Source organism: Coregonus lavaretus (genome assembly GCF_964263955.1).
Source record: "Coregonus lavaretus genome assembly, chromosome: 32".
Lineage (NCBI taxonomy): Eukaryota > Metazoa > Chordata > Actinopteri > Salmoniformes > Salmonidae > Coregonus > Coregonus lavaretus.
This window is the reverse complement of record NC_140019.1, coordinates 23,642,729-23,660,228: the sequence shown is the minus strand read 5'-3', so window position 1 is coordinate 23,660,228 and position 17,500 is coordinate 23,642,729. Positions and strand designations below refer to the sequence as shown.

At 43.5% G+C, this 17,500-nt stretch overlaps 1 protein-coding gene across 1 annotated transcript in view; it reads left to right on the top strand.

The window, feature by feature from the left end:
• The window catches only part of LOC311107732 (LIM and calponin homology domains-containing protein 1-like), a gene marked incomplete at its 5' end in the record, with an annotated part of 115,785 nt that overhangs the window by 55,811 nt on the left and 42,474 nt on the right, over window positions 1-17,500 (top strand). The window lies entirely within an intron of this gene.

Below are 17,500 nucleotides of genomic sequence, written 5' to 3'. Positions count from 1 at the left end.
ATTAGTGGGGTTAACAATTATCTATCTACACACACAGGCCCTCCATCTGCTGGGGACATGAACAAGGAACTAGTGAGTGGGAGGAGAAAAGGGACATTCATAAGTATTTGATATGTACTGTATGTGATTGGGCACAAGCAATTCACAGCATAATGCTTTTGCTTTTTGTCATTGAACAAAGCCAAGCAACTACAGGGTTACCAGGGTGCAGGCTTGTGTATCCACACCTTGCTTTGTGAAAATCATATGGTTGTGCTCACACGCACACTTGTGCATTGCAGTTACATCTTACACCCTGGCTGTGTTGTTTACAGTAATTAAACCATATCACCGCTCTCACACGCAGGTCTGTGAGTGACAGTGAGAGCCTATATGGCTGTATTCACCATTGACTCTTGCACAACAGAGAGACCTTATACAGTGGCTTGCGAAAGTATTCACCCCCCTTGGCATTTTTCCTATTTTGTTACCTTACAACCTGGAATTAAAATGGATTTTTGGGGGGTTTGTATCATTTGATTTACACAACATGCCTACCACTTTGAAGATGGAAAATATTTTCTATTGTGAAACAAACAAGAAATAAGACAAAAAAACTGAACTTGAGCGTGCATAACTATTCACCCCCCCAAAGTCAATACTTTGTAGAGCCAACTTTTGCAGCAATTACAGCTGCAAGTCTATTGGGGTATGTCTCTATAAGCTTGGCACATCTAGCCACTGGGATTTCTGCCCATTCTTCAAGGCAAAACTGCTCCAGCTCATTCAAGTTGGATGGGTTCCGCTGGTGTACAGCAATCTTTAAGTCAGCCACAGATTCTCAATTGGATTGAGGTCTGGGCTTTGACTAGGCCATTCCAAGACATTTAATTGTTTCCCCTTAAACCACTCAAGTGTTGCTTTAGCAGTATGCTTAGGGTCATTGTCCTGCTGGAAGGTGAACCTCCGTCCCAGTCTCAAGTCTCTTGTAGACTGAAACAGGTTTCCCTCAAGAATTTCCCTGTATTTAGCGCCATCCATCATTCCTTCAATTCTGACCAGTTTCCCAGTCCCTGCCGATGAAAAACATCCCCACAGCATGATGCTGCCACCACCATGCTTTACCGTGGGGATGGTGTTCTCTGGGTGATGAGGTGTTGGGTTTGCGCCAAACATAGCGTTTTCCTTGATGGCCAAAAAGCTCAATTTTAGTCTGACCAGAGTACCTTCTTCCATATGTTTGGGGAGTCTCCCACATGCCTTTTGGCGAACACCAAACGTGTTTGCTTATTTTTTTCTTTAAGCAATGGCTTTTTTCTGGCCACTCTTCCGTAAAGCCCAGCTCTGTGGAGTGTACGGCTTAAAGTGGTCCTATGGACAGATACTCCAATCTCCACTGTGGAGCTTTGCAGCTCCTTCAGGGTTATCTTTGGTCTCTTTGTTGCCTCTCTGATTAATGCCCTCCTTGCCTGGTCTGTGAGTTTTGGTGGGCGGCCCTCTCTTGGCAGGTTTGTTGTGGTGCCATATTCTTTCCATTTTTTAATAATGGATTTAATGGTGCTCCATGGGATGTTCAAAGTCTTTGATATTTTTTTATAACCCAACCCTGATCTGTACTTCTCCACAACTTTGTCCCTGACCTGTTTGGAGAGCTCCTTGGTCTTCATGGTACCGCTTGCTTGGTGGTGCCCCTTGCTTAGTGATGTTGCAGACTCTGGGGCCTTTCAGAACAGGTGTATATATACTGAGATCATGTGACAGATCATGTGACACTTAGATTGCACACAGTTGGACTTTATTTAACTAATTATGTGACTTCTGAAGGTAATTGGTTGCACCAGATCTTTTTTAGGGGCTTCATAGCAAAGGTGGTGAATACATATGCACGCACCACTTTTCCGTTATTTATTTTTTTGAATTTTTTAAAACACGTTATTTTTACATTTCACTTCACCAATTTGGACTATTTTGTGTATGTCCATTACATGAAATCCAAATAAAAATCAATTTAAATTACAGGTTGTAATGCAACAAAATAGGAAAAACGTTAAGGGGGATGAATACTTTTGCAAGGCACTGTAGTTGCGCTTACACAATCTACACAAGTGTTCCGGACCAGAGCAAAACTGGACTTCAACAAGCAGGCCTGTGGGAGTGTTTTAGTGTGATTACGGAGTTGACAAACAGGTAAACAAAGGGGCCTGCTGTTATCACAGCCATCATAATAAAACACTGGCCAGACCCTCTTCCTTCCCCTTCCTGTTACAGCCTAATGGGAAAATGGCTCTTTGTGGAATTCCCTGTTGTGTAATCAGGGTGGATGGGGAGCAGAGCGGAGTGTGGAATGTTCTGCAGGTTGATTGGTAGCTCTGGTCCAGGGCGTTAGAAAAGCTCAGTGTTAACAATCTGTACTGAGACTCAGTGTTAGCAAGTCACACTCCCTGGACAACAGCTGGTTGGCTGGTTGGTTGGTTGGCTGGTTGGTAGCAGACCTGGGTTCAACGTCAAATGTTTTAAAGTAACTGAGAGTGTTTGAGGTGCGCTACATTTAGCTTCAAGTTTGCACTTTTGGGAATATTGTGTATTAGATACACAGAACCTGATAACCAATAGATGTGTGCATGACACTGTATAATTGTGAAAACCCAGTCATGGCACTGCCTAGTCAGTTCGAATCTTGACTTTTGATGAGATGAAATCACTTGTCTGTGAGTTTTACACTCTCCCCTGCTTATTTTAGTGTTATCCTTGGCCTTGACTCTGTGAGGTTGGAATCTGAAACAGATCTGTGAGACACCCGTCTCCCTCTGCTTAATCTGTGAACCCCTTTCCCCAGGATACTCTATAGGTGTTTTTTCTGGGTGTAAATACTGGTTCATTTCCCCCCTACATCTGTCGTCAGATCGCGTCAGAAAGGTATTGAGTCCATCCAGATCCACCACCGTGATGTAAAATGATCAGAGGGTGGAACATCTTTAATGTCTGCGTGATCACGCTCTCCGTAGCCGATGTGAGTAAGACCTTTAAACAGGTCAACGTTCACAAGGCCGCAGGGCCAGACGGATTACCAGGACATTACTCCAAGTATGCGCTGACCAACTGGCAAGTATCTTCACTGACATTTTCAACCTCTACCTGTCTGAGTCTGTAATACCAACATGTTTCAAGCAGACCACCATAGTCCCTGTGCCCAAGAACACTAAGATAACCTGCCTAAATGACTACTGACCCTTAGCACTCACGTCTGTAGCCATCAGGCTGGTCATGGCTCACATCAACACCATTATCCCAGAAACTCTAGACCCACTCCAATTTGCATACCACCCCAACAGATCCACAGATGATGCAATCTCTATGGCGCTCCACACTGCCCTTTCACACCTGGACAAAAGGAACACCTATGTGAGAATGCTATTCATTGACTACAGCTCAGCGTTCAACACCATAGTGCCCTCAAAGCTCATCACTAAGCTAAGGACCCTGGGACTAAACACCTCCCTCTGCAACTGGATCCTGGACTTCCTGACGGGCCGCCCCCAGGCGGTAAGGGTAGGTAACAACACATCCGCCACGCTGATCCTCAACACGGGGGCCCCTCAGGGGTGCGTGCTCAGTCCCCTCCTGTACTCCCTGTTCACTCATGACTGCATGGCCAGGCATGACTCCAACACCATCATTAAGTTTGCCAATGACACAACAGTGGTAGGCCTGATCACCGACAACGATGAGACAGCCTATAGGGAGGAGGTCAGAGACCTGGCCGTGTGGTGCCAGGACAACAACCTCTCCCTCAACGTGATCAAGACAAAGGAGATGAGTGTGGACTACAGGAAAAAGAAGAGGACCGAGCAGGCCCCCATTCTCATCGACGGGGCTGTAGTGGAGCAGGTTGAGAGCTTCAAGTTCCTTGGTGTCCACATCCCCAACAAACTAACATGGTCCAAGCACACCAAGACAGTTATGAAGAGGGCACAACAAAACCTATTTCCCCTAAGGAGACTGAAAAGATTTGGCATGGGTCCTCAGATCCTCAAAAGGTTCTACAGCTGCACCATCGAGAGCATCCTGACTGGTTGCATCACTGCCTGGTATGGCAACTGCTCGGCCTCTGACCACAAGCCACTACAGAGGGTAGTGCTTACGGCCCAGTACATCACTGGGGCCAAGCTTCCTGACAAAAATATTTATTTTCAATTTACAATCTGTAGATACAGTGAGAATAGAAGGGTTCAGAACTTTTGTGAAACATCACAGTACAGTTGAAAAATATATGGCAAATAGAAATCCAATATGGATGGTGTTAAGAGACAGATGGGAGGTGTTGAATGGAGCTAAAGGATGGGACTAATAACAACTAACAACAACTAATAACAGCAAGATAACTAATGTAGGGCATGCTGTGTCCATAATAAGTATATAGGTTATATGTTGAGAGCTTTTGTGAAGGAGCACAGTTGGAGATATATGGCATATAGAAGCAAACAGGATGGACATCATGAAAATGATAGGAGAGGTTGAGGGTAGAGGAAGTTCAGGAGTAAAAACAAACAAAAAAGAATTATTGTAAAATTGACTGTGTCCATAAAATGTAAAATGAATATAGTATGTATAAGCTGGAAGTAGAGGCCTAAGCGTTGTTGTTCTCTAGTTTACTCCAATTAGGGAAGGGGTGGTGGGGTTGGAAAGTAATAAAGGGAAAGATATATTTTTTAAGGATATGTATACTGTATATGTGTATGTATTTATATGTATGTATGTATATGTATGTATTTATGTATATATATTTATTTATATATATATATATATATATATATATATATTTATTATATATATATATATATATATATATATATATATATATATATATATATATATATATATATATATATATACACATATTATATATATATAATATGTATATATATATATATATATAATATGTATATATAATATGTATGTATATATACAGTGGGGGAAAAAAGTATTTAGTCATCCACCAATTGTGCAAGTTCTCCCACTTAAAAAGATGAGAGAGGCCTGTAATTTTCATCATAGGTACACGTCAACTATGACAGACAAAATTAGAATTTTCCAGAAAATCACATTGTAGGATTTTTAATTAATTTATTTGCAAATTATGGTGGAAAATAAGTATTTGGTCAATAACAAAAGTTTCTCAATACTTTGTTATATACCCTTTGTTGGCAATGACACAGGTCAAACGTTTTCTGTAAGTCTTCACAAGGTTTTCACACACTGTTGCTGGTATTTTGGCCCATTTCTCCATGCAGATCTCCTCTAGAGCAGTGATGTTTTGGGGCTGTCGCTGGGCAACACGGACTTTCAACTCCCTCCAAAGATTTTCTATGGGGTTGAGATCTGGAGACTGGCTAGGCCACTCCAGGACCTTGAAATGCTTCTTATGAAGCCACTCCTTCGTTGCCCGGGCGGTGTGTTTGGGATCATTGTCATGCTGAAAGACCCAGCCACGTTTCATCTTCAATGCCCTTGCTGATGGAAGGAGGTTTTCACTCAAAATCTCACGATACATGGCCCCATTCATTCTTTCCTTTACATGGATCAGTCGTCCTGGTCCCTTTGCAGAAAAACAGCCCCTATGATCCTGGTCCCTTTGCAGAAAAACAGCCCCCATGATGTTTCCACCCCCATGCTTCACAGTAGGTATGGTGTTCTTTGGATGCAACTCAGCATTCTTTGTCCTCCAAACACGACGAGTTTAGTTTTTACCAAAAAGTTATATTTTGGTTTCATCTGACCATATGACATTCTCCCAATCCTCTTCTGGATCATCCAAATGCAGTCTAGCAAACTTCAGACGGGCCTGGACATGTACTGGCTTAAGCAGGGGGACACGTCTGGCACTGCAGGATTTGAGTCCCTGGCGGTGTAGTGTGTTACTGATGGTAGGCTTTGTTACTTTGGTCCCAGCTCTCTCCAGGTCATTCACTAGGTCCCCCCGTGTGGTTCTGGGATTTTTGCTCACCGTTCTTGTGATCATTTTGACCCCATGGGGTGAGATCTTGCGTGGAGCCCCAGATCGAGGGAGATTATCAGTGGTCTTGTATGTCTTCCATTTCCTAATAATTGCTCCCACAGTTGGTTTCTTCAAACCAAGCTGCTTACCTATTGCAGATTCAGTCTTCCCAGCCTGGTGCAGGTCTACAATTTTGTTTCTGGTGTCCTTTGACAGCTCTTTGGTCTTGGCCATAGTGGAGTTTGGAGTGTGACTGTTTGAGGTTGTGGACAGGTGTCTTTTATACAGGTAACGAGTGGAGGACAGAGGAGCCTCTTAAAGAAGAAGTTACAGGTCTGTGAGAGCCAGAAATCTTGCTTGTTTGTAGGTGACCAAATACTTATTTTCCACCATAATTTGCAAATAAATTCATAAAAAATCCTACAATTAGATTTTCTGGAGAAAAAAAATCTAAATTTGTCTGTCATAGTTGACGTGTACCTATGATGAAAATTACAGGCCTCTCTCATCTTTTTAAGTGGGAGAACTTGCACAATTGGTGGCTGACTAAATACTGACCGTCCTCTTGAACTTCTTCCATTTTCTAATAATTGCGCCAACAGTTGTTGCCTTCTCACCAGGCTGCTTGCCTATTGTCCTGTAGCCCATCCCAGCCTTGTGCAGGTCTACAATTTTATCCCTGATGTCCTTACACAGCTCTCTGGTCTTGGCCATTGTGGAGAGGTTGGAGTCTGTTTGATTGAGTGTGTGGACAGGCGTCTTTTATACAGGTAATGAGTTCAAACAGGTGCAGTTAATACAGGTAATGAGTGGAGAACAGGAGGGCTTCTTAAAGAAAACTAACAGGTCTGTGAGAGCTGGAATTCTTACTGGTTGGTAGGTGATCAAATACTTATATCATGCAATAAAATGCAAATTAACTACTTAAAAATCATACAATGTGATTTTCTGGATTTTTTCTGGATTTTTTTTACATGCTTTGTAAGTAGGAAAACCTGCAAAATCGGCAGTGTATCAAATACTTGTTCTCCCCACTGTATGTATATGTATGTGTATATATTTGCCAAAAGAAAAAAAACATGGGGGATTGGAAGTGATGCAGACAATTACATTGATGGAAGTTACAATCTATCTGCAATATTAAAGCTGATCTACACCCAATAAAAACATATATATTTATAAAAAACCTTCCTGCCATCTAGGACCTCTATACCAGGCGGTGTCAGAGGAAGGCCCTAAAAATTGTCAAAAACTCCAGCCACCCTAGTCATAGATTGTTCTCTCTGTTACCGCACAGCAAGCGGTACCGGAGCGCCAAGTCTAGGTCCAAGAGGCTTCTAAACAGCTTCTACCCCCAAGCCATAAGACTCCTGAACATCTAATCAAATGGCTACCCCCCCCCCCCCCCCCTCCTCTTTTACGTTGCTGTACATATTACCTCAATTACTAACCAGTGCCTCCGCACATTGACTCGGTACCGGTACCCCCTGTATATAGCCTCGCTATTGTTATTTTTACTACTGCTCTTTAATTATTTGTTACTTTTATTTCGTATTATTTTATATTGTATATTTAGTGTGATTTTTTTTTTGCTATTCTTTCTTAAAACTGCATTGTTGGTTAAGGGCTCGTAAGTAAGCATTTCACTGTAAGGTCTGTTGTATTCGGCGCATGTGACAAATACGATTTGATTTGATGTACTTCATGCTTCATATCAATTCGCTCCGAATAGTTTTTTTTACTGTTTCAGTTCTGTTGGGGAAATATTGTCTTAAGACCAGAGGAATGGAGTTCTCAGCGGATGTCTCTTTAAGTCTGCATGTGTTATCGTGCTTGGTTTTCTCTGACCGTTGTCCATTATTTTGGTGTCTGGGGGGGAGGGCAGTGGCTGTAGCACTGTGTGTGTTGATGTAGACATCAGTGTCTGCCATCAAGAGCCCTCCATTACAAGAGGTCTCTGTCAATCATCTCAGCTGCGGCCTCCACCCAGTTTCCTCTACCAGTGACCCCACTACCACACACACACACATGCACAAACGGTTCAAACACACAAACACACATACATGTAGTATGTTATTGTACAAGACGCATGCTGGACATGGGTTTGTCAAGTGGTTTCCCCTACACATACATGCACATACACAGACCCATGTCACTAATATTTCCTCTGTTTGGACCTCTGTCCGCATGTTGTTTGTTTACGTTTCTGTTATTCTTGCCATCGGGCGAGGAATTTTATTGTGTGGAGAGAGATGGTTTGGTAGCAGCATCAGTGTGGAGGGAGATGGTTTGGTAGCAGCAGCAGTGTGGAGGGAGATGGTTTGGGAGCAGCAGCAGTGTGGAGGGAGATGGTTTGGGAGCAGCAGCAGTGTGGAGGGGGATGGTTTGGGAGCAGCAGCAGTGTGGAGGTAGATGGTTTGGGAGCAGCAGCAGTGTGGAGGTAGATGGTTTGGGAGCAGCGGCAGTGTGGAGGGAGATGGTTTGGGAGCAGCAGCAGTGTGGAGGGGGATGGTTTGGGAGCAGCAGCAGTGTGGAGGTAGATGGTTTGGGAGCAGCAGCAGTGTGGAGGGAGATGGTTTGGGAGCAGCAGCAGTGTGGAGGGAGATGCTTTGGGAGCAGCAGCAGTGTGGAGGGAGATGCTTTGGGAGCAGCAGCAGTGTGGAGGGAGATGCTTTGGGAGCAGCAGCAGTGTGGAGGGAGATGCTTTGGGAGCAGCAGCAGTGTGGAGGGAGATGGTTTGGGAGCAGCAGCAGTGTGGAGGGGGATGGTTTGGGAGCAGCAGCAGTGTGGAGGGAGATGGTTTGGGAGCAGCAGCAGTGTGGAGGGAGATGCTTTGGGAGCAGCAGCAGTGTGGAGGGAGATGGTTTGGGAGCAGCAGCAGTGTGGAGGGAGATGCTTTGGGAGCAGCAGCAGTGTAGAGGGGGATGGTTTGGGAGCAGCAGCAGTGTGGAGGGAGATGGTTTGGGTTGTCTGGAACTATTATATCAGTTTTTCTTCTTGTTTCCCCTCTTCCTTCAGTTTCTTTGCTGTTCTTGGTTTCTTGTTTACTGACTACTGGATATACCATAGTTAAGCCTCGCGCTTCAACACTTTTAGTTGTTAGTTGTTGTGGAATTTGACCCACTGCTGTTTATTTGTGCTTTGCTGAGTCTACTTTTAAGGCACTGTGTCCCCTAAATCACACATAGTAAACTAAACCAACATGAAGTTATGCTTAACAACACACTTATTGATCATGAACAGACTCTTTATAATCCATTAGTTAAGCATATATAAGCAATGCAGGCATTATTAAACATAACCAACCCGTTACTCACAATAGGAAATTGAAAAACATGAAAGTGTGATTTCACAATGTCTCCACCCAGCCTCCACTTTTTATTAAAAGCATCCTTTTTAAACCCACCATATTGTGCCAGACCTCTGTGGCTAACTGGTTTTTAATGGATTCTACTGGACTTAACTAGTTTAGTTTGGCCTCCTCATGTCTGTATTTAACTGGTCTTGTTTGCCCTCCTAAACCCTTTACAAATCCTTTCCATCCTCCTCTTCTTCTTTCTTTATTCTTCCCCCTGCCAACAATACATTCATCTATCCCTACTACAAGCTTTTAAGATGGAATCCCTCCAATGTAATGCAGCTATGGTAAATGGCAACAGGGAAGTCTCTGGCCAATGGAAGGCCTACTGTATTCACTTCATTACCGTCAATGATTGGTGAGCCATTTGCAAACTCAAAGCACATTCTTACTGGGCGCTGCATAGCCAGTCAACCTCCCCCAAGTTGTAAGTGAATAGTTTGGAATTGTCAAGGAGGTTTTGTTTGTAGGGTGCTTGGTGAAGTATATTTGAAGATTTCAGTATATGGATTTCTCTAAGTGGAAACAACCTTATTTAAATAATTCATTTCCCCATATCCCTTTAACCCTATTCTCAATCGTCTGTTAAGGCATGTTTTGACAATGGATTCAGAAGTGGATATGAAATAAATATTCACTTGTACTTGATTGGTTAAAACCCCGTATCCCTCCTGCATCCATTACATAACTTGTATCATTTTGGGTTGCTGCAGTTCAGTGTTGTGGCTCTCTAACTTTGCCCAGTTTGAGGGCTGTAAGAAAACTCAAAATCAGTCACCAAAGATGTGGGATAAAAGGCAGGAATTCAGTTGGTGAGGGGTTCATATTGCACCAGTCCTGTTAGAGACCTTGAAGAGTAGGAATATGAAAATAAATGGTTAAAATGTAAAAAGGCTAAAAAGCAACAAAAAACAACAACAAATGTGCTCAACCAGGTGGTTAATATGTCAGCAAAAAGTATGGTGGACTAAGAATAGGGTACATTTAATTTGTATAAAAAAATGCTTATTTTGGTGAAAATATGATTGAATAGTTGACAACACTATGTTATGCAACATACAGTAAATTGGTTAAACCACATTTCCTGACCCATTGGGTCAATTCATCAATATTCAGACTTAAGGTTGCCTATAAAGTAATGCCTATAATAGTAATAAAAATTTGCACTTTGTCATATATTATCTCAAATTAAAACCTAGTCTGAATATGTGGGAAACATGGTGGAAGAACCTGGATCATTTTGAAATGAAAGAAAACCATTTTGAGGGTATTGCACTACTATATACACTACCGGTCAAAGGTTTTAGAACACCTACTCATTCAAGGGTTTTTCTTTATTGTTACTATTTTGATGAAACTGGCTCTCATGAGGACCGCCACAGGAATGGAAGACCCAGAGTTACCTCTGCTGCAGAGGATACGTTCATTAGAGTTACCAGCCTCAGATATTGCAGCCCAAATAAATGCTTACATTTACATTTTAGTCATTTAGCAGACGCTCTTATCCAGAGCGACTTACAGTTAGTGAGTGCATACATTTTTTATTTTTTTTCATACGGGAATCGAACCCACAACCCTGGCGCTGCAAATGCCATGCTCTACCAACTGAGCTACATCCCTGCCAGCCATTCCCTCCCCTACCCTGGACGACGCTGGGCCAATTGTGCGCCGCCCCATGGGTCTCCAGGTCGCGGCCGGCTACGACAGAGCCTGGATTCGAACCAGGATCTCTAGTGGCACAGCTAGCACTGCAATGCAGTTCCTTAGACCACTGCGCCACTCAGGAGGATGCACCACTCTGCTTCACAGAGTTCAAGTCACAGACACATCTCAACATCAACTGTTCAGAGGAGACTGTGTGGATCAGGCCTTCATGGTCGAATTGCTGCAAAGAAAGCAGTACTAAAGGACACCAATAATAAGAAGAGACTTGCTTGGGCCAAGAAACACAAGCAATGGACATTAGACCGGTGGAAATTTGTCCTTTGGTCTGGAGTCCAAATTTGAGATGTTTGGTTCCAACCGCTGTGTCTTTGTGAGACGCGGTGTGGGTGAACGGATGATCTCCGCATGTGTATTTTGCCTCATCCCTCTCAACCATACAATTTTTCAATTCCTCATCAGTCCACGGGGATTTAACCGTTTTTACAGGCATTGTCTTAATGCAGGGCGGCCCAACCCTCTTCCTGGAGATCTACTGTCCTGTAGGTTTTCAGTCCAACCCTAATTTAGCATATCTGATTCAGCTAGTTACGGTCTTGTTGAGCAGCTAATAAGTAGAATCAGGTGTGTTAAATTATTGTTTGGACTGAAAACCCACGAAGAGGGTTGGGCAGCACTGTCTTAATGGGTGCATGCTTATTAGTATCTGGAATAGGTAGAGCTCTGTTTTTTTACCTAAATAAACATAAAGTTGAAAAAAAGTTATTCTTTGAGTTGTTAGTAATAGGAATTTAAGGTGAAATACTTTTTTCAACATGTTTTCAAGAAGAGACAGATAAAGGGATATTAGAACATATTTACACATGCCCAAAGGTACACTACATGATCAAAAGTATGTGGACACCTGCTCGTCAAACATCTCATTCCAAAATTAATATGGAGTTGGTCCCCCCTTTGCTTCTATAACAGCCTCCACTCTTCTTGAAAGGCTTTCCACTAGATGTTGGAACATTGCTGCGGGAACTTGCTTCCATTGAGCCACAAGAGCATAAGTGACATCGGGCACTGATGTTGGGCGATTAGGCCTGGCTCGCAGTTGGCAATCCAATTCATCCCAAAGGTGTTCGATGGGGTTGCGGTCAGGGTTCTGTGCAGGCCAGTCAAGTTCTTCCACACCAATCTCGACAAACCATTTCTGTATGGACCTCGCTTTGTGCACGGGGGCATTGTCATGCTGAAACAGGAAAGGGCCTTCCCCAAACTGTTGCCACAAAGTTGGAAGCACAGAATTGTCTAGAATGTCATTGTGTGCTGTAGCATTAAGATTTCCCACTGGAACTAAGGGGCCTAGCACGAACCATGAAAAACAGCCCCAGACCATTATTACTCCTCCACCAAACTTTACAGTTGGCACTATGCATTCGGGCAGGTAGCGTTCTCCTGGCATCCGCCAAACCCAGATTCGTCTATCTGACTGCCAGATGGTGAAACGTGATTCATCACTCCAGAGAACGAGCTTTACACCACTCCAGCTGACGCTTGGCATTGCGCATGGTAATCTTAGGCTTGTGTGCGACTGCTCGGCCATGGAAACCCATTTTTGAAGCTCCCGAAGAACAGTTATTGTGCTGACGTTGCTTCCAGAGGCAGTTTGGAAGTCGGTAGTGAGTGTTGCAACCAAGGAAATACTATTTTTACGCGCTACGCACTTCAGCACTTGGCGGTCCCGTTCTTTTGAGCTTGTGTGGCCAACCACTTTGTGGCTGAGTCGTTGTTGCTCCTAGACTTTCCACTTCACAATAACAATACTTACAGTTGACCGGGGCAGCTCTAGCAGGGCAGAAATTTGACGAACTGACTTGTTGGAAAGGTGGCATCCTATGACGGTACCACGTTGAAAGTCACTGAGCTCTTCAGTAAGGCCATTCTACTGCCAATGTTTGTCAATGGAGATTACATGGGTGTGTGCTCGATTTTATACACCTGTCATCAACGGGTGTGGCTGAAATAGCCGAATCCACTAATTTGAAGGGGTGTCCAAATACTTTTGTATATATAGTGTATAGATATGGAACATGTAGATGGGAAGAGCAAAACGTTGCAGATTTTGAAATGCATGTCAATATTTTGTATCAGTGTTTTTGCAGTGCTGATTTGGGAGAAGTTGATGTCACTGAATATTACCAATTGCTCAATATTTTGAGAAATATTTTTGCTACTATCTTGCTGATTGTCTTTTACGTATATCCTGCTGGCAGAGCAATATCCATTCACACCCTCTGTATGTGTGTGTGTGTCTATGGGTGGGGTCTCCTCTCCAGGGTAGCAGAGATGGGACTCTCCCAAATGTACAGGAAGCCAGAGGGATGGGGGGGGGGGGGGGGGATTCCAGCTGTGTGTGCATGTGCGTGCGTGCATATGCGTGTGTGTAGAGAGAGGGAGAACAAGAGAGTGAGAGAGGCTGGGAACTGGAGAGGAGGACAGGAGCCTTCGCAGGGTCAGGTTGCACTGACAGAACAAAGGACTGCGGGACACCTGGCAAGCTCTGTATGGGAGACACAGACAGACAGAGAGAGAGAGAGAATTTTCATAAGCCCATTTCTCCTCAAACAATGGGAGATCTTTTACAGCCGAGAACTCAAAATCCACTTTTATTCTCGCTTTCACTAATCCTTTAAAAACACATCTTACATCCTGCCCATATCCTGTGTCTATCTTATGTTTCCGCTCAGAAAAATTGACATCTTAGCTTGTCCCAAAATAAAATGTAACAGTTGACATTTTATTTTCTGTTGCTTTACTATATTGAAACCCCAAAATAAAAACAGTGTTATTGAAAATCTCCGCTACAGCTTTAAACAAAGACTCCAGCATTTCCAAGAGAGGCTTTATCCCCTCAAGCTCCATAAAACAGTGAAAAATTGTTTCTCTTATATTACAAAAAGGACATCCATCTCCAACATCTGAGTTAATAACAGATACAAAAGCATTAACTGCAATGATGCCATGCAAAACCCTCCATTGCATATCACCAATACCCTTTTGTAACGGAGGCTTGTACAGTGCTCTCCATGCTGACTTTACCTTGTCATCAATGCCTAATTTTACCCTCCATGGAGTGTCTTTTCTATTTTTTATTCAACACCTTGACACACACACCCTATATAAGTCTTTCCCATTCACCTCATCCAAACCCACCTCTTCCAACCCTCTCAAATCCAGTAATAACGCCTTCCTTTCTGACTCTGGGATATTGGGTGTAATCCCTAGTCTTGGAAATGAAACGTTTTCATCTTGTACCTTCTTCTTGTGGCTATTAAGCATACCCACTCTTCTGCTGACAGAGCCTTCCTGCAGCTTCCCAGCAGTTGTCCAACAATCCTTTCCGACCTCACCCCCAAATGTTCAGCCACCCGTCTTCCATCCATTAAGGTGGGCCGAGCCATGGCCATTAACTGTTTTAAGGTGATGATTTTGCCCTTCACCAGAATCTTGGAGAAATCTGGAACAGCTGCAGTTGTACAATCCAGTCTTGCCCCATACACCAGAGGTTCCTCCAACAGCCAATGCACTGACTCCGCTGAAGTGCGTCTGGACACCTTCATTATGCTCCACACCCGAAGAAGGCCTCTGTAAAACAGAGGTACTCCCTCCCTAGAAATCTGGCTACTATCAACCAAAAATAAAGCATTCTTTAAACCTAATCCCCCAACCTGCTGTAATACAAGACCTGCCACCCCTCTCCAAACCACATTTTCCAGTCCATAAAGCAACCTTTGAATAAACTGAAACCGGAAAGCAGCAGCCCTTCTAGCAAGATGTACAAGACCTTGTCCCCCCTCCTCTTTTGACAAATACAAAACAATTTGTGGAACCCAATGATATTTATCCCAAAATAAATCTACAATAATCGCCTGTATCTTAGCCAGAAGTCCAGTTGGTGGCTCTAAAACTGACACCCGATGCCACAGTGCAGAGCCAACCACATTGTTAACAATAATAGTGTGCACAACAACAACATTTTTACATTTACATTTTAGTCATTTAGCAGACGCTCTTATCCAGAGCGACTTACAGTTAGTAAGTGCATACATTTTCATACTGGCCCCCCGTGGGAATCAAACCCACAACCCTGGCATTGCAAGCGCCATGCTCTACCAACTGAGCTACAAGGGGCCCAACCAACGCCATCTCCTCATCCTCCCTTCCACCATTTCAACCACCCCAATCCAATTTTTTTCCATTGTCCCCTCATCTCCTAGGTACACTCCAAGATACTTAAAACCTCCCTTACACCATTCCAGCCCCCCTGGCAAATCATGATCCCTCCAGACCATTCTCCAATCTGTAAAGCACAACTTTTTTCCCAATTTACCTTTGCAGAGGATATTCCCCTAAAACGATCAACCATTAGACACAAACTATCCACCTCCGCTTGATTTTTCACTAGAATAACTACAACATCAGCATAGGCTGAGAGACGAATAGGAGGAATATCCTCTGAAAGGTACACCCCTTCAATGCAACTTCTAATGCTATTTAGTAGTGGCTCTATAGCAATGGCATATAACATTCCCGACAAAGAACATCCCTGCCTAATACCTCTACACACTTTAAAAGGAGCACTCAAGCCACTGTTAACTTTCAATACACTTTCAATGTCACCATATATCACCCTTATCATGGCAATAAAACCAGCGCTGAAACCAAACGCCTCAAAAGTGTGCCATAAGTATTGATGTTCAACTCGGTCACATGCCTTTTCCTGATCAATTGAAATTAGAACAGCATCCAACCCAATAGCCCTAGAATGGACAAAGAAGAATTATTAATTGCCTCAAATCAGCTATTGGACAGGAGCTCACTAGCCCTAGTGAAATTAGAAAGAGGGCAGTAGAGTTCTATGCTGATCTCTACAAGTGTGAGTACAAAGAGGATAAAACAGTGACACAGCAGTTCCTTGATGGGCTCCCACAGGTGGCTGCAGAAGCTCAGGTTGAGCGAGAGCAACCATTGTCTTTGCAGGAGCTATACACTGCATTAAAAGGAACGGAAAATGGAAGGGCACCAGGCATTGATGGGCTTCCCATTTACTTTTTAAAGTATTTTTGGGCTATGTTGGGAGAGGATTGGCTAGCAGTAGTTAATGATAGTTTGACCGGAGGGTTACTACCGATAAGCTGCAGAAGGGCTGTCCTCATCCTACTGCCAAAAAAGGGTGACCCTAGGGAGGTGAAGAACTGGAGGCCAGTGGCTTTATTGTGCACTGATTATTAGATCATGTCAAAGGCTTTGTCCAACAGGCTGAGGGAGGTGATGGGGCAAATCATACTGTGTTCCCGGCAGGCAAATAGGGGATAACATTTATCTGATTCTGGATTTTTTTGTACGTCTCTAGGGCTATTGGGTTGGATGCTGGTCTAATTTCAATTGATCAGGAAAAGGCATTTGGTGCAGCTAATGCACCAACACGAAGGGATGAACATTCTAAGGGTGCAGGGGAAGGGAGAAGGTGGGCAGATGTGGTTGGGAAAGTAGGAAAGGAAAGCAGTGTGCCTACGGGGGCAATTGTGGTAGATCAGAACAAAGAGGGAGGGGAACAGTCGGTGAGATTGCGACTGCGGTCGCTGAGGTGGTGCTGGAAAATAATCACTCTCGTGACTACTTTCTTGAGTCTAGCAATTTCAGGGCTTGTCAAACCTCCCCCCGTTATTTTTGACATCAGAAACTTTAGGGATTCAATAAACAATTCACTTTCAGGAAAAATATCTGTTACATTATAATCCTGCATATATTTCTTCCCTTTTGTCAAATTCAGAAATTGACGTACCTTCTCAACCCCATACCTCCCTTCCACCCCATTTCTCTCACTATTTTGTTGTGATGCGTCAGATGACTCACTCTCGCTATCCTCCCCAGAAGAAACCTCCACCATCTCTACAACCTGTTTATCCTCAACTGATTTATCAATCTCTACCTTCCTCTTAGAATTAGACCCTTCACCACCCCTTAAATTCTTCCTCTTACTCCTCTGTACTTTGAAAACAGCTGCTTCCTTTTCCATTATTTCAATCACCTCTTGACCTCCAATTTCATTTTCCAGCACCACCTCAGCGACCGCAGTCACAATCTCACCGACTGTTTCCCCTCCCTCTTTGTTCTGATCTACCACAATTGCCCCCGTAGCCACACTGCTTTCCTTTCCTACTTTCCCAACCACATCTGCCCACCTTCTCCCTTCCCCTGCACCCTTAGAATGTTCATCCCTTCGTGTTGGTGCATTAGCTGCACCAGCACTAGAGTTGCTACCAGGCTCCATCAATCTTAAAACTGAACGCTAAATTCAGTTTGTCAGTGTCCTTCTTTAAAATCATATGCACTTGTCTCCTATGAGACACGACATGTTTCAGGAAAGGAGATTTGCATCCAAAAATAACCTTCTTTATTGTAGATACAAGTTGACCATGACGAGATAACTCTCGGTCCAACACTTCATCTTTAACAAA